The following is an 18,535-nucleotide window of genomic DNA, read 5'->3' as shown; positions in this document are numbered from 1 at the left end:
GGGGGTGACATTCAAATGTAATTTAGGGCTGCCACGGAGAAATCAGCACTCAGACCTTGGGAAACCTTTTCTCTTTCTGTAGTCACAGGTAAGAGTCTTATCCTTAAAGCAGAGCTGTGGTCACTGCCCAAGCAGCTACTCTTAGGGCTGAATGCAGAAGATTTCTTTCGTGCTGAGTGCAGGTAAAAAGGTCTTGGCCTGTGGATAATGGCAGACATAGGAAGGAGTGTTCTAGAGGGAACTGGCCCCCTATCTCTCTCTCTTTTTCCACCCCACCCCCCATCTCTTATAGGAGAATCAGAGAATCCCAGATCATTTGATAGCTTTCGCAGATTACACATGAAGAGTTAATGCCTGATCCCTGAGCAGCAGAAAAATCCCCAAACTGTTGAGAGTCAGCACGGATAGGTCCGCATGCTCTTGCTCCAGTTTCTTTAAGGACTTGAATACAAAAAATCGACAGAGGTGATTGTATGAATCACCTTTGTATGGAAACTGATATTAAGAATCATTCATCAGACTGGGAAAACACTACATATTAAAAAAAAAAAAACAGAACTCGGTAACCTGTTCATATGTGCATCTGTGCATTTCTTAGTAACTGTCACCATGGTAGCAAAGCAGTTCGACAAGGGTGCCTTTTTAGCACAGTACATATAAAGGAGAAAGATGAACAGCCAATCATGTACTTACTATCTTATACCTTTCTTTGTTTCTTTATTTCCCGTTATTTAATTGTGTTGATCCTAAATCCATAGCTATTAGCCTCTGACACTTATCTTCCTCAAGCATCAAGTACAGTGCTAGAAATATATTAGGCACTAAAACATGTATGGTTATTCCTTTATTTGATTGTGTTGATCCTAAATCCATAGCTATTAGCCTCTGACACTTATCTTCCTCAAAGATCAAGTACAGTGCTAGAAATATATTAGGCACTAAAACATGTATGGTTATTGACAGAATTAAATGAATGGTATTTCTGGCCAGGTGCGGTGGCTCATGCTTGTAATCTCAGCATTTTGGGAGGCCAAGGCTAGCAGATCGTTTGAGCACAGGAGTTTGAGACCAGCTTGAGAAACACAGCAAAGCCCCGTCTCTACAAAAAAAAAAAAAAAAAAAAAGGTAGTCAGGCATGATGGTGTGTGCCTGTGGTACCAACTACTCAGGAGGCTGAGGTGGGTGGACACCTGAGCTCAGGGAAGTTGAGGCTGCAGTGAGCCGTGATTGCACCACTGCACTCCAGGCTGGGCAACAGAGTGAGACCCTGTCTCAAAAAAGGGTATTTCTGCTGTGTCTTCCTTTCCAAGCGAGAGAGTGTCACTGAGAATTTGATTTTAAGAAATGGCTCCAGCGGGGCATGGTGGCTTTTACCTGTAATCCCCTGCACTTTGGGAGGCCAAGGGAGGAGGATCACTTGAGGCTAAGAGTTCCAGACCAACCTGGGCAACATAGTGATACCCTGTCTCTACAAAAAAAAAAAAAAATTGTTTTAATTAGCTTGGCACGATGGCATATGCCCGTAGTCCTAGCTACTGGGAGGTTAAGGTAGGACGATCACTTGAGCCTAGGAATTCAAGGCTGCAGTGAGCTATGATAGTTGGTGCCACTGCGCTCCAGCAAGATCCTGTCTCAATAAAAAAGAAAAAAAAAAGTAAAAGAAAAAGGAAACGGCTTCTACATTTGGAGGAATCAAAACTAGGCCATTTTCCTGATTGGGCTGGCCCAATCCGGATTTCAGATTGAGACGGTAACAGGATGGTGATTAGGTACTCTGAGACACTGTATTACTAGAAGACTGATACCTAAGTGGTAAGTAGAATAGTAAGTAAATTCACATTCATCAGTGAGGACGTTCAAAGCCCAGAAGCTTTGTGTAAGGACTTACAGTGACAAGTTTGGCAGCAGTTCCTGAAGTGTTTACTGTCAGGCCTGAGTTAAAACCCTGAGGACAAGGAGCTCCACCACTTGGGCTTCACACTGAGAAAGCTTTTTGAGCCCCTGCCTCCACCTTATACCCAATTAACACTCAGTCTGGGAAGTCTCCTTATTATAACTCCTTGAGTTAATGATAATCTTTTATTATGGTCTTTTCCCTAACGTATTCTTACATTTCATTTTAATTGTCAGCTGCATAATTGCTCTGCATTTCAGTTACTTCCATTTCTATTTTTAATGTTTGTTATTTGATGTTTCTTTTTAAGAGTTTAAACGTAGACACACCCTCTTATTTTAATAGCCAGAGTGCCCATATTTGCCGCTTTAAAATCTGGGTTCCTGTAGTTTCAACAGATCCTCAAGGTGTGCCACCTCCAGCTTATAGATTGATATTCTAGTCACGTTCAAGGCTGAAAACAGCTGCAAGAATTTGTCCTTGAAATTCTTTAGCAGTTGCTTCCAGTGGCTAAAGTCCTAATTTGGCCAGTCTGGTGGATCAGCCACTGGGACAGGATCATCACTGTGTTATCACCCTCACTGGGACAAACTAAGCAGAGCCAGCCTCTGGGCAGAACAAGTCATGGAAGGCACTGTTCCCAGAAAGGAATGGGTTAAATCCTTCCGAACCTGCTAAGGAATCTGACCTAGTTTCTTGAAACTAGAATGTAACTTGAAAGTATAATTGGTTGCAAATGTGTTTTCTTTCTTTCCTCAAAATTACTTTTGAACACCTGTGAGACAGGGAGAAGGCATTTCTCTTCACATGTACTCAGACTACCACCACTGATAAGTTTGACTAACTGATCATGAAAGTTGGGGAGCAAGGCCAGGTGCAGTGGCTCACGCCTATAATCCCAGCACTTTGGGAGGCCAAGGCGGGTGGATTGCTTGAACTCAGGAGTTCAAGACCAGCCTGGCCAACATGACGAAGCCTTGTCTGTACTAAAAATAGAAAAATGAGCCAGGCGTGGTGGCGCTTACCTGTAGTTCCAGCTACTTGGGGGGCTGAGGTGGGAGGATCACTTGAACCTGGGAGGTTGAGGCTTCAGTGAACCAAGGTCATGCCACTGCACTCCAGCCTGGGTGACAAAGTGAGACCTTGTCTCAAAAAAAAAAAAAAAAAACTGGGGAGCAGACAAAAAAATATGACTTAATTTAAGAAAAGAACGTTTGGGTCTCTGAGAAAATCTATGAATGCATAGTTGGTGTGGTTGTGGCATTCAAGGCCTCTATCTGTTTTGGGGAGTGTGTGTTGAGGAGTGTGAGATGGGTTCTCACGGTGTTACCCAGGCTGGTCTGGGCACTCCTGAGCTCAAGCTATATCATCCCACCACAGCCACCGAAGTAGCTGGGCGTGCAGGTATGTGCTGCCATGCCTGGCTCCTATTTTTTGTTGTTTGTTTGTTTTGGCCACTGAGTTTAGCACAATGCCAGGCACAAGGACTCAGTGAATATTTGTTGAATGAATGAATAAAAAGCTTTTCACAATCTGATTCCTACCTACCTTTCTAATTGTAGTTCCTACTGCCCTTCTTCTCAAACATATACACTTTCTACTCTGGCAAAATAACTATTGAGTTTCCTAAAAATCTCTTCTGCTTTCCCACTTCTGTACTTTTGCTGTTGCTGCACCCACTAACTGAAAGCATCTACCCTCATATCCCAGACTGTGAATATATTACTATTTTTAAAGACTCGGCTGGGCACAGTGGCTCACGCCTGTAATCTCGGCACTTTGGGAGGCTGAAGCGGGCAGATCATGAGGTCAGGAGATTGAGACCAGCCTGGCCAACATGGTGAAACCCTGTCTCTACTAAAAATACAAAAAATTAGCCAGGCGTGGTGGCATGTGCCTGTAGTCCCAGCTATTCAGGAGGCTGAGGCAGGAGAATTGCTTGAACCCAGGAGGCGGAGCTTGCAGTGAGCCGAGATCACGCCACTGCACTCTAGCCTGGGCGACAGAACAAGACTTTGTCTCAGAAAAAAAAAAAAAAGCTTCATCTCAAATGCTGCCTCCTTCATGAAAATGTTAGTGATTGTGAGCCTTTTCTCCTTCTAACTCTCACAAAACTTTGAATCTCCTGGTCATTTATTATCAGCTACCTTATAGTTATTTTTGTGGTTAACTTGTTCTCCTTGCTGTATTCTAAGCTTCTTAAAGCTAGGCACTGGGTCTTATTAATCATTATACTGCTTAGCACCTAGCTAATACTCTGTAATTTACTGTTGAAATAATCACTTTTGCTAGTGCTATATACCATGAGCACCATAAAATACACTAATTTTTATCCTTCTTAAAATTTAAGAGTTTTCATACATAGACATTATTTAAACTCTAGAACTGGATGGGAAATATGCCTTTGTCAACATTTTCTTTCCAGTTATTTCTGCAGATTGAGCACTCATTAGGACTCTCCCTTTTTGCCTTCTGGACTTGTTTTTTTTAGTGACATAGGCATCATTAAAATTTATATCTTGTGCACCTCAGAGTTGATCTTTAGAGCACTTTTTGTTAAGTGTGGATCTATCATTCAATTCTTAACTCCTCTGAACGTTCATTCCTGTCATTCTTGCCTACATATTAAAAGGTGGCATTTCCCTGCATTCCCTCATTTACATTTGAGGCAAAGGTCTGCACCGACCCTTGGGACTCTGCTTTCTGCATGTTATTAAACATTTCTTTCCATAAATGCCCTCTTTCTGACACTTGATGATAAAACCAAAGATTGTCTTCCAGCTTTTTAAAAATTAGCTATTGCCACCAGTGAGGGGAGATGAAACACAAATTATCCTAGAATTGAGCCTGGAAGTGAACGACTGAGAAACTTCCCTCTTGAAAGCAGAAAAAACTGCTATGTGCTGTATTTCCTAAAACTTCTAGCCCTCCTGAGGAAGGTTTGTAATATCTCATTTGGGAGAATGTGAAGTTTTGAGACAAAAGACATAAAGAGGTGGACAAAATTGGTCATTATAAAATTTGGGGTAGTTTTTGACCAGTGTCTGGGTAGCAGTTCTGGGTTTTAATTGTCCAAGTCTCCTAAAAGTACAAATGCTCCTCCAGGCAAGCCATCACTAGTTTTTATTTTAAATAAAATTCTCTCTTTTTCCCCACCCTCCTCCTCTTGCAATATAGCTATTATTCTGCCAATTTCCTCCTTGTCTCTTTGTCACTCACTCTCCGTCTGCTTTCCTGCTTTTCTAATCATATCCCTCTTTTTCCATTATTTTAATTTGTATCATAATATTTAGCCATAAAATACTTTTTATGGCTATAATCAGGGAAATGCAGGGAAATGCCACCTTTTAATATGTAGGCAAGAATGACAGGAATGAACGTTCAGAGGAGTTAAGAATTGAATGATAGATCCACACTTAACAAAAAGTGCTCTAAAGATCAACTCTGAGGTGCACAAGATATAAATTTTAATGATGCCTATGTCACTATTATGAAATTACCTTCTTTTTCAAAATATCTGTTTGTGACTGAAAACACCTTTTGAGTGTCTACTATGAGCCAGATTCTGGGCTAGGTAAGGAGATACAGTGGTAAACATATCATACATGACCCTGCTTCATGGAGCTCATAGTCTAATGGAGGTAACGTTAATTAAATAAGAACATAAATAACTATTGTAATAACTAAAAGTGTATATATGGTAAGATCAGAAATAGCCTCAAGGAGAAAGCTGAGTTTTGTGGATGTAAGTGCACATAAACCTGGTGAAGGTTTATGTGTTTCAGGCGCGAGATCACAGCATGAGGTCACAGCGTGTGTAATGGAGGTGTGAAGGGGCTTGGCATTTCAAGATAAAGAGAGAAGACCAATGTGGTGGGAACGTTGCAAGCCAAGGACAGAGTGATCTCAGGTGAGGTGGGTAGGGACCAGTAAATGCAGTGCCACCACAGGCCAGGTAAATATTTTGGACTTAATCCTAAGAAAAATAGAAAAGCTATTGAAAGGTTTAAATAAGGAAAGGATACGATCAGATTTGATTATTTTAATAACAATGGGGAAATTGAAAATTCAGGGAGATGTGTACAAAAGCTATTGCTGAGCCAGGTGTTGTGGAACACAGCTGTAATCCCAGCTACTCAGGAGGCTGAGGCAGGAGGATCATGAGCCCAGAAGTTCAAGTCCAGCCTGGGCAACATGGTGAGATCCTCATTTCTTAAAAAAAAAGAAGAAGAAAGAAAAAAGAGAAGTGGATTGGATGTTTTTTTAACTATGCTCAGTCCAGGATGAGTTTGACTCTATTCTCCCTAGAGGAAGTAGTGAAATGACCTTTCATGGAACACAGGACTCTGATTCAAGACTAACTCATGATAATAAAGTATAGCATTTCATTATGGAAAGAAGCAGATGAAAGAAGGGTTAACTCCATCTTATTAAAATATAAGCTCCCGCTGGCCTCAGTGGCTTACACCTGTAATCCCAGCACTTTGGGAGGCTGAGGAGGGCAGATCACCTGAGATCAGGAGGTCGAGACCAGCCTGGCCAACATGGGGAAACCCCGTCTCTACTAAAAATACAAAAATTAGCCAGGTGTGGTGGTGCATGCCTGTAATCCCAGTTATTTGGGAGGCTGAGGCAGGAGAATCGATTGAACCCAGGAGTCAGAGGTTGCAGTGAGCTGAGATTGCACTACTGTACTACACTCCAGCCTGGGCAACAGAACAAGACTCTATCTCAAAAACAAAATAAAATAAAACAAAAATAAAATATAAACTTCACAAAGGCAGGGATTTTTATTTCTTGTTTACTACTATATCTCTAGCACCTGGAATAGTGCCCAATGCATAGTAGTCATAAAATATGTATTTGTGGAATGAATGTGTAAGATCCCAAGTGCGGTACGAAAACTAAGCAGTTGCCTTGGCGAGGACTCTGATTTTAAGAAGGAAATTTAAATTAAACTCCACCATTAGCCCCTCATATTAGCTCTCCAAAAGGACAGTGAGATGAAGCTTTGTTTTTCAAATCTGAGGTTAGGAATTGAAGCTGACTAGCCGCTATAGACTGAATGTTTATGTCTCCCCAAAAAATCATATGTTGAAACCTGACCCCCAATGTGCTTGTATTTGGAGGTGTGGCCTTCAAGAGGTGATTCATGTGGGCACAGCCCTCACGAGTGGGATTAGTGCCCTTATATGAGACTCCAGAGAACTCCCTGGCCACTTCCACTATATGAAGACACAGTGAGAGGACAGCCATCTGTGGACCAGGAAGCAGGCCCTCACCAGACACCAAATCTGCCATGCCTCGATCTTGAACTTCCCTTGCAGCTCTTCAAAACTGTGAGAAATATTTGTTTTGGATAAGCCACCCAGTCTGTGGCATTTTGTGATAGCAGCTTGAGTGGACTAAGACACTAACCAAATGGTCTAGAAGAAGAGAGATGGATAAAATGATTGCTTGTCTGGGAAGTGTGGCTGAGACCAAGTGAAGGTCCTTGCAACCTAGTAGCTATGCAAGAACCCAATACTAGAAACCACAGTGAGTCTGAATGTACCTGAGTTCCTGGGCTGAATTCGTGGCTGTAACTACAAACCAGCAGGTGGTGAGGAGTTCATTACTGCTTATATCAAACATCTATAAGATAGATCCTTTCACCAGCAAGACCTGAGAACAAAGGACTTTCTGATTACAGTCAACTTCCAGCTCTCCTTAAGTGAGTCTTCCAAGCTCAAATAGCTGAATCCACTAACAGGCCTCTGAAAGGAATCAGTTCATCTGGCATCCTGCATGAATATATCGACAACAGAAGTTGCTAACCTACCTACCACCTACAGGACCATTTGGCTCACAGCCCGCTGTTGTTTATTTTTCAACAGCTTGATTTGAGATATAATTCACATACTATACAATTCACCCTTTTAAAGTGTGCAGTTCAGTGGTTTTTAGTATATTCACTGAGTTGTGCAACCATCACTACAATTTTATAACGTTTTAATCAACTCCCTCCCCAAAAAAACCCACACCCATCCAGCCCTAGGTAACTGCTGATCTACTTTCTGTCCTTATAGATTTGCCTATTCTGGCATTTCATATAAATGGAATCATACACTATGTGTTGTTTTGTGACTGGCTTCTTTCACTTAGCATGTTTTCAAGACTCATCCATGTTCTATCCCTTTTGTTTTGTTTTGTATTTTGTTTTTTTTTTGTTTCAGTAGGTTTTTGGGGAACAGGTCGTATTTGGTTACAGGGATAAGTTCTTCAGTGGTGATTTAGGAGATTTTAGTGCACTCATCACTCAAGCAGTGTACGTCGTACCCAATATGCAGTCTTTCATTCCTCACCTCACCTCACCTCCCACGCTTCTCCCAGAGTCCCCATAGTTCATTGTATTATTATTATTATTTTTGAGACAGAATTTCACTCTTGTTGCCCAGTCTGGAGTGCAGTGGTGTGATCTCAGCTCACTGCAACCTCTGCCTCCCAGGTTCAAGTGATTCTTCTGCCTCAGCCTCCTGAGTAGCTGGGATTATAGGCACCCGCCACCATGCCCGGCTAATTTTTGTATTTTTAGTAGAGACGGGGTTTTGCCATGTTGGCCAGGCTGGTCTTGAACTCCTGACCGCAGGTGATTCACCTGCCTCAGCCTCCCAAATTACAGGGATTACAGTCTTGAACCACTGCACCCAGCCCATTGTATCATTCTTATGCCTTTGCATCCCCATAGTTTAGCTCCCACTTATAAGCGAGAACATATGATATTTGGTTTTCCATTCCTGAGTTACTTCACTTAGAAAAATGGCCTCCAACTCCATCCAAGTTGTGAATGCCATTATTTCATTTATTTTTATGGCTGAGTAGTATTCCATTTATATATATATATATATAGTCACATTTTATCCACTCATTGATTGATGGACATTTGGTCTGGTCCCATATTTTTGCAATTATGAATTGTGCTGCTATAAACATGTGTGTGCAAGCGTCTTTCATATAATGACTTCTTTTCCTCTGGGTAGATACCCAGTAGTGGGACTGTTGGGTCAAATGGTAGTTCTACTTTTAGTTCTTTAGGGAATCTCCACTGTTTTTCACAGTAGTTGTACTCGTTTACATTCCTACCAACAGTGTAAAAGTGTTTCCGTTTCACCATATCCACACCAATATCTATTATTTTTTTATTTTTAAATTATGGCCATTCTTGCAGGAGTAAGGTGGTATCACATTGTGGCTTTGATTTGCATTTCCCTGATAATTAGTGACGCTGAGCATTTTTTCATATGATTGTTGGTCATTTGAACATCTTTTGAGAATTGTCTATTCATGCCCTTAGCCCATTTTCATGGAATTGGTTTTTTTCTTGCTGATTTGTTTGAGTTCCTTGTAGATTCTGGATATCAGTCTTTGGTTGGATAGTTTGTGAAGATTTTCCTCCCTCTCTGTGGGTTGTCTGCTAACTCTGCTGCTTCTTTCGCTGTGCAGAAGCTTTCTGGTTTAATTAAGTTCCATTTTATTTATCTTTGTTTTTGTTTCATTTGCTTTTGGGTTCTTGGTCATGAAGTCTTTGCCTAAGCCAATGTGTAGAAGGGTTTTTCCGATGTTATCTTCTAGAATTTTTATGGTTTATGTCTTAGATTTAAGTCTTTGATCCATCTTGAGTTGATTTTGTATAAGGTGAGAAATGAGGATCCAGTTTCATTTTCCTAAATGTGGCTTGCCAATTATCCCAGCACCATTTATTGACTAGGATGTTTTTTCCCCACTTTATGTTTTTGTTTGCTTTGTTGAAATTAGTTGGCTGTAAGTATTTGGCTGTATTTCCGGGTTCTCTATGCTGTTTCATTGGTCTCTGTATCTATCTTTATACCAGTATCATGCTGTTTTGGTGACTATAGCTTGATAGTATAGTTTGGAGTTGGGTAATGTGATGCCTCCAGATTTGTTCTTTTTGTTTAGTCTTGTTTTGGCTATGTGGGCTTTTTTGGGGGGGTTCATATGAATTTTAGGATTTTTTTTTTCTAGTTCTGTGAAGAATGATGATATTTGATGGGAATTGAATTTATAGACTGCTTTTGGCAGTATGGTCATTTTCATAATATTGATTCAACCCATCCATGAGCATGGGATGTGTTTCTATTTGTGTCATCTGTGATTTCTTTCAGCACTGTTTTGTAGTTTTCCTTGTAGAGGTATTTCACCTCCTTGGATAGGTATATTCCTCACTATTTTATTTTATTTATTTTTATTTTTTTGCAGCTATTGTAAAAGGGGTTGCATTCTTGATTCTTAGCTCGGTCACTGTTGGTGTATAGCAGGGTTCTGATTTGTGTACATTGATTTTGTATCCTGAAACTTTACTGAATTCATTTATCAGATCTAGGAGCTTTTTGGAGGAGTCTTTGGGGTTTTCTAGGTATATGATTATAACATTGGCAAACAGCAACAGTTTGACTCCCTTTATTGATTTGGATGCCCTTTATTTCTTTCTCTTGTTTAATTGCTCTCGCTAGGATGCTTCATTCCTTTTTTTTGCCAAATAATATTCTATTATATGGCTAGGCCACATTTTGTTTATTCACCCATCAGTTGGTGGACATGTGGGTTGTTTCCACTTTTTGGCTATTATGAATAATGTGATATGAACATCCTATACAAGTTTTTGTGTTGGCATGTTTTTATTTCTCTTGATACATATCTAGAAGTGGAATTGCCTGAGCATATGGTAACTATGTTTAACTGAGGAGCTACCAAACTTTTCCAAGGCACCCGTGGCATTTTTACATTCCCAGGAGTAATGTATGAAGGTTCTCATTCTCCACATTCTTGCTAACACTTACCCGTCTTTTTTATATAGCCATTGTAGGGAGTGAGAAGTTGTGTCTCACTGTGGTTTTGTTTTGCATTTCCCTAGTCCTCAGCCTGTTTTTATATAGCTTGAAAACTAGAATGCTTTTTACATGTTTTAGTTGTTGAAAAAAATGAAAGAAAAATATTTTATGACACATGAAAATTATCTGAAATCTAACAGTGTCTATAAAGTTTTATTGGAATACAGCCATGCCCATTCATTGTATATTTTCTATGCCTGCTTTTCTTGCTTCAGTGACAGAGTTGAGTACCTGCAACAGAGTCTGTATGGCCTGCAAAGTCTACAATATTTACTATCTGGCCCATTACAGGAAAGGTTTACCAACCCTTTGTCTACAATATAGTTGGATGAGACTACAAAGAATCTGGAGTGGGAAGAAGAAATTGTGACTTCCCTGTGGAAATGTATAGTTTCAGGGGTTTGGTTTTGTTTTGTTTTGTTTTAAATAAAAGCAGAATGCAAGCAAGCAGAACAAGGGAAGAAATCAGGATGTTAGGGGGTATAGGGAGATCATTTTCACCTGAATCACTATTAATAAGATCCTTTCAACTTTGGGCCATCCCAGTCCTATAAATTTCTCCTAGAGTTCTATTTATAATTTACTGCTCTGATCATATCATGTTACTCATCAGAAATGTCCGGGGATTCCCCACCACCACAGCCCTCTCAGTTAGTTAGGACCACTTAGGTCCTGCATGATCTGACTTTATCTTACCTTACCAGCCTTATTTTCCAGCACTCACCTTCAATAGGACCAGACACCCAGCCCTGAATTTCAGGATTCTCTGCTTTTGCTCAGACTTTTTTTTTTTTTTTTTTTTTTTTTTGAGACACGGTCTGGCTTTGTTGCCCTGGCTGGAGTGCAGTAGTGCAATCTCGGCTCACTGCAATCTCTGCTTCCCAGGCTCAAGCCATCCTCTCACCTCAGCCTGATACCTGTGGTCCCAGCTACTCAGAAATTAGCCATGCCTGGCTAATTTCTGTATTTTTGTGGAGATGGGGTCTCACTTTGATGCCCAGGCTGGTCTCGAACTCCTGAGCTCAAGCAATCCACCCTCCTAGACCTCCCAAAGTGCTGGGATTACAGGCGTGAGCCACCGTGCCTGGCACTCATACTTTCTTTTCCTTTTTTTTTTTTGAAAGAGTCTCACTCTGTCACCCAGGCTGGAATGCAATGGTGTGATCTCAGCTCACTGCAACCTCCACCTCCGGGTTCAAGCTATTCTCCTGCCTCAGCCTCCTGAGTAGCTGGGATTACAGGTGCACGCCACCACGCCCAGCTAATTTTCATATTTTTAGTAGAGACGGGGTTTCACCATGTTGGTCAGCCTGGTCTTGAACTCTTGACCTCGTGGTCCACCCTCCTTGGCCTCCCAGAGTGCTGGGATTACGGGTGTGAGCCACCGTGCCCAGCCTTCTCTTCTACTTAGAATGCTTTTCTCTTCTCCAAATCCTAGAGATACTTTATTATTGTTATTGTGAATATTTCAAGCATACAAAGAAGAAAAGCGACATCTGTGAACTCACCGCCAAGCTTTGTCAAATCTTAATCATTTTGTCCTGTTCCTTTAGTTCTTTGAAATATTACAGGCTTAGATATGTTTTTAAACCTCCTCAAATGCCAACTCTTCTAAATAGGCCTCCTTGATGTACTCAGTCAGGATGACCTGCATTTACCTACAGGTAAAGCTACTCAGTCCCTTGTAGGATGTCTTCTTTGAGCATTCCTTATTATGGTCATTCCCATAGAGTACTACAAAGATGACTTTAGGTAATTCAAGGAAGACACATTTTTAAAAATTTTGTAGGCCAGGCACAGTGGCTCATGCCTGTAATCCCAGCACTTTGGGAGGCCGAGGCAGGCAGATCATGAGGTGAGGAGATCGAGACCATCTTGGCTAACACGGTGAAACGCTGTCTCTACTAAAAATACAAAAAATTAGCCGGGCGTGGTGGCGGGTGCCTGTAGTCCCAGCTACTAAGGAGGCTGAGGCAGAAGAATGGCATGAACCCGGGAGATGGAGCTTGCAGTGAGCCGAGATCATGCCACTGCACTCCAGCCTGGGCGACAAAGTGAGACTCCGTCTCAAAAAAAATAAATAAAAACATTTAAAAATTAAAAAAAATGTATGTTTATTTTTAAAAGTACATTGGAAATATGCACATACAGCCGGGCGTGGTGGCTAATGCCTGTAATCCCAACACTTTTAGGAGGCCGAGGCAAGAGGATCGCTTGAGCCCAGGAGTTCAAGACCAGCCTAGGCAATATAGTGATACCTTATCTCTACAAAAAAAAAAAAAAAATTTTTTTTTAATTAGCCAAGCAGTGGCATGTGCCTGTAGTCCCAGCTACTCAGGAGGCTAATTAGGGAGGATTGCTGGAGCCCAAGAAATTGCTGCGGTAAGCTGAGATTGTGCCACTGTACTCCAACCTGGGCAACAGAGTGAGACGCCATCTAAAAAAAAAAGAAAAAGAAAAGAAAAAATGGGTCTGGCATGGTAGCTCATGCCTATAATCCCAGCACTTTGAGAGGCTGAGGCAGGCGGATCACTTGAGGTCAGGAGTTCGAGACCAGCCTGGCCAACATGGTGAAACCCCGTCTCTACTCAAAATACAAAAATTAGCCAGGTGTGGTGGCACAGGCCTGTAATCCCAGCTACTCAGGAGGCTGAGGCATGAGAATCATTTGAACCCAGGAGGCAGAGGTTGCAGTGAGCAAAGATTGTGTCACTGTACCCCAGCCTGGGTGACAAAGCAAGACTCCGCCTCAAAAAAAAAAAAAAAAGCACACACAAGTAATTTAAAACTATATACTTAGAACACCAAATCTGTGATTTCCCAGGTATTCTTTATGACAAGGCTAAGGTGGGTACAAATATTGGGAAATTATTGAGTAATATTAGGAAAATATTGAGAAAAATATTGAGTAAATCTGTATTGAGTACTATTATACAGATGATATGGGAAAGATTTTGAAGGTTGTATTCAAATAATTTAGAAAAGAATGTAAATTCTTGACAACAGAGACCCAGTTTTATTTATTTTTCTATACCCTAAGCATTGAACAAACTCAGAATAGATGCTTATTGAATCAGTTTCTCTCTGGGGCAGAGAGATCTCTGAAAATTATATGAAACCTCCTAAACCTTCTGACAGATAAAATAACTTAAAAGACATTTTCCCCACACCGAGTGCCCATGCCTGGGACAAATGATACATTTTCCCCTCTTCCTTCCCTGCCCATTTTGACAAGTTGCCCCAGCTGGGGCTTAATAGATATTAAGTAGTGCTAATAATAGTCATCCTCTGAAGGAATGAGGACTTGAGATTGCCAAGATGATCTTTTTTGCTCCAACATACCAATCTCAGCATATTTCAGTTTGTGTGCCACTTTCGTTCTTGGATATGGTCCAACACACACACACGTACATACACTTTCTCTCAAAACACTTTATATATTTTTTAGAGAAAATATTTCTCAATCTCCTTAAAAATCACTATTTCATTCCATCTTTTCATCATTGTTAACACCAAACCATTTGGAGTCACGTTGGCAACTGGATTTCATCTTGAGACTTGTTATTGAGGAATCATTTTGTTGTGTAGCAATCCCTGTTCACAACGTCAGCCAAATTATGTCATGTGGTTGCAAAACTGCTGTCCTGTCTTCCAGCTTTTCTGAGTAAATTTGACTCTTTGAGAAGCTTTGTTCTTCCTATTCTAAAATGACCTTATATGCTCTCGTATCTCAGGGGATCCTAATTGTGATGAAATCTTTCTCTTTATTTCCTTTCTTATAGCCTGTGTTTTGAGGTGGTGTTTCAGGGGTGTGGGGAGTAGGGGAACTACTGAGGTCTGAGTCACAAAAGGACATCTGAACAAGATATCTGAAGTTCAGTTGGGCCCTCAAAGCTTCACTCATATTGGACTAGATATGCTTCCTGAGAGAAGTCTCTGAAAGTTCTGTAAATGACATTGACCCTTTTGTTTCCTAACTCCTACTCTTAAGGCACAGGTCTTTACTGATCTTAAAACCCTAGGCCAGGATGGCTGTAACCAGGGTGTATCACTTTATATTTTATTGTCCAAATGAGGACACATTTTAACATTTTGTTTGGGGGTACAGGTGGTTTTTGGTTATGTGGATGAGTTCCTTAGTGGTGAATTTTGAGATTTTAGTGCACCTGTCCCCCAGTGTACACTGTACTCAATATGCAGTCTTTCATCCCTCCCCCCATCCAACCACCCCCCACCCCATCCCCAAAGTCCATTAGATCACTCTGTATGTCTTTGTGTCCAAATGAGGACACTTTTGAAACTGAAAGTGGGTGCTGGGGAAAAAAGACGTAAGCCAGGGCCCACACAGGCAAACCATGCTGTCAGGTCAACATACCTAAAACACTTTGAGCCTCTTATCCTCTATTAGCAGAGGTTAAGTTGGAGTCTCTAGATTTCTTTTTCTTTTTTTTTCATTGTTGTTGTTGTTGTTGTTGTTGTTGTTGGGATAAGGTCTTGTTCTGTTCACCCAGGCTGGAGTGCAGTGGCACAAACATGGCTCACTGCAGCCTCTACCTCCCAGGCTCAAGTGATCCTCCCACCTCAGCACCCAACCCAAGTAGCTGGGGCTACAGACATAGGCCACCATATCTGGCTTTTTTTTGTTTTTTGTTTTCTTGGGTTTTGCCATGTTGTCCAGGCTGGTCTCAAACTTCTGGCTCAAGCGATCCTCCCACCTCAGCCTCCCAAAGTGCTGGGATTATAAGTGTGAGCCACCATGCCTGGCCTAGATTTCAACTTGAAAGTCTGTGAGGTGGCTAAGAATGGTGGCTCACACCTGTAATCCTAGCACTTTAGGAGGCTGAGGCAGGTGGATCGCTTGAGCTCAGAAGTTCAAGACCAGCCTGGGCAACATAGTGAGACCTCGTCTCTATTTATTTTTTAAATAAATAATAAGTTTTTTAAAAAGAAAGTCTGTGGGGTTTATTGTATAATTTAAAGTTTTATTTTCATTTCAGTAAAATGCATGTGATTTAAAGTGCTTGTGTTTGCATTATTTACATTGATCCAATCTTTCTCCCTAAGTGGGAGAACTTTGTCTCTGGTCAAAGAGAGAACAGAGGTAGACTTTACCATAGTGAAATGTTCAAGCCAAGTGAAAGATAAAAAGATGCATGGCCTGTAAATAAAGACTTGTAGTGTTTCAGAAAGAGAAAAGTGGAACATGATCACAGAGGATGCTGAATTCAAGAGTATATTGTAGCATTTTACTATATTCACTTTGCAAAAAGAAATGTATTTTCAGGAAAACATCATGCATCATATTGATATTAATTTGCATTTAATAAACTTTTAGATTATAAATTTGTTGATTTTATAAGAATACAATAAGTTTTCTTACATGTACATTTATGTTAGTATGTATTATAGAAGCATGACAGCAAAAATGATTTAATTTTGAAGGTTTGCAGAAATTTTTATTTTTTATTTATTTTACAGAAGTAGGGTCTAACTATGATGCGCAGGCTGGTCTCAGACTCCTGGGCTCAAATGATCCTCCCACCTCAGCCTCCCAAAGTGCTGGGATTACAGGCATGAGCCACCACGCCCAGCCTGCAGGAATTTTTAAAGTATAAGAATCAGTGCTGATACAACACCGAAAGCATAAGTAATAAAAGGAAAAATAGACACATGAGACTACATCAAACTAAAAAGCTTCCATGCAGCAAAAGAAATAACCAACAGAGTGAAAAGGCAACCTATGGAATGAGAGAAAATGTTTGCAAACCATATATCTGATAAGGGGTTAATATCCAAAATATATAAGAAACTCATTGAATTTAATAGCAAAAATACCAATAACCTGATTTGAAAATGGTCAAAGGACCTGAATAGACATTCCTCCAAAGTAGACATACAAATAGCCAACAGGTTTATAAAAAGATGCCCAGAGCCAGTCATGGTGGTTCATGCCTGTAATCCCAACACTTGGGAGGCTGAGGCAGGCAGATCGCTTGAGCCCAGAAGTTCAAGACCAGCCTGAGCAACATAGTGAGACATCGTCTCTACGAAACAAAAACTTTTTTTTTTTTTTTTTTTTTTTGAGAGTGAGTCTTGCTCTGTCGCCCAGGCTAGAGTGCAGTGGCTCAATCTCGGCTCACTGCAAGCTCCGCCTCCCGGGTTCACGCCATTCTCCTGCCTCAGCCTCTCCGAGTAGCTGGGACTACAGGTGCCCGCCACCACGCCCGGCTAATTTTTTGTATTTTTAATAGGGACGGGGTTTCATCGTGGTCTCAATCTCCTGACCTCGTGATATGCCCGCCTCGGCCTCCCAAAGTGCTGGGATTAAAAGCGTGAGCCACCGTGCCTGGCCAAAAACTTTTTTTAAATTAGGTTGTGGTGGCACACACATGTAGTCCAGCTACTCGGGAGGCTGAGGTGGATTGCTTGAGCTCAGGAGGTCAAGACTGCAGTGAGCCATGCTTCAGCATGGGTGACAAAGCAAGACTCTATCTCAAATACACATACACACACATACACACATGATGCCCAGTGTCACTAATCATCAGGGAAATGAAAGTCAAAACTACATTGAGATATCACCTCACACTTGTTAGTATGGCCATTACCAAAAATACATAGAATAAGTGTTGAGGATATGGAGAAATTTGAACATGTGTACACTGTTGGTGGGAATGTAAAATGCTGCAGCCATATGGAAAACAGTACGAAAGTTTCTCCAAAAAATTAAAAATTGAAGTGTTGTATGATCTAGCAATACCACTTCTGGTATTTATTCAGAAGAATTGTAAACAGGATCCTGAAAAGATATTTGTACTCCCATGTTCATTGCTGTGTTATGCACAATAGCCAAGAGGTAGAAAAAATCTGAATGTCCATCAGTGGATGAATGGATAAAGAAAATGTGGTATATACACACAACGGAATATTATTCAGCAGAGCTGTCCTGCAATATCTGCCATTATTTATAACATTGTTTCTATGGGGAAATTATTCTGTCTTCCACATAGCTGACCTACAAATGAAGGTCTTAAAAAGAGAAGGAAATCCTGTCACATGCTGCAACAAGAATTGGAAGACATTATGCTAAGTGAAATAAGCCTATCTCAAAAACAACAGCACTGCCTGATTCTTCTTACATGAGGCATCTAAAGGAGTCAAACTCATACAAACTAAAATGGTGTTTTTGGAGAGGGGAAAATTAGTTACAGTTTGATGGGTATAGGATTTCAGCCATGCTAGATGAGACATTTCTAGAGATATGCTGTACAACAATGTGCATATAGGTAACAATCATGTACACTTAAAATTTTGTTAAGAGGGTACATCTCAATGTGCATTTTTCACAATTAAAAAAATGAATATTCCATAGGTTAGACCAAAGTTTTGCCTTTCTTTCTCTTCCTAATCCAACTATGCCCTCTGGTGGTGATAGTTGCTAATGGAAGTAAAATAACTACTTCATATCCTTTCCAAATTCATTTTGTAGGTCAGCTGTGTGGAAGACAGAATAATTTCCTTGTAGAAACAAAGTTGTAAATAATGGCAGATGTTGCAGGACAACCCACCAAAACCCATATAAATCTTACTTGAAACAGTATTGAGAGTAGCCCTCTGTCACTTGATTTACACCCTCCTTCCTCCACCCCACCCTCCTTGTTGATGAAACAAATGAAAAATCCCATATCCACAGTCTACTCTGTCCCCATCACCATCAGAAGTAGAAAGAGGAAAGAGAAGGGAAGAGGATTCG

General features: G+C 40.8%; 1 pseudogene; it reads left to right on the top strand.

Annotated features, from left to right (window-relative positions):
- Window positions 1-18,535, top strand: part of LOC129466906 (small ribosomal subunit protein uS17-like) — a 153,614-nt pseudogene that overhangs the window by 21,232 nt on the left and 113,847 nt on the right.

This window comes from Symphalangus syndactylus, chromosome 17 (assembly GCF_028878055.3).
Source record: "Symphalangus syndactylus isolate Jambi chromosome 17, NHGRI_mSymSyn1-v2.1_pri, whole genome shotgun sequence".
Classification (NCBI taxonomy): Eukaryota; Metazoa; Chordata; class Mammalia; order Primates; family Hylobatidae; genus Symphalangus; species Symphalangus syndactylus.
This window is presented reverse-complemented; position numbering and strand designations above follow the sequence as displayed.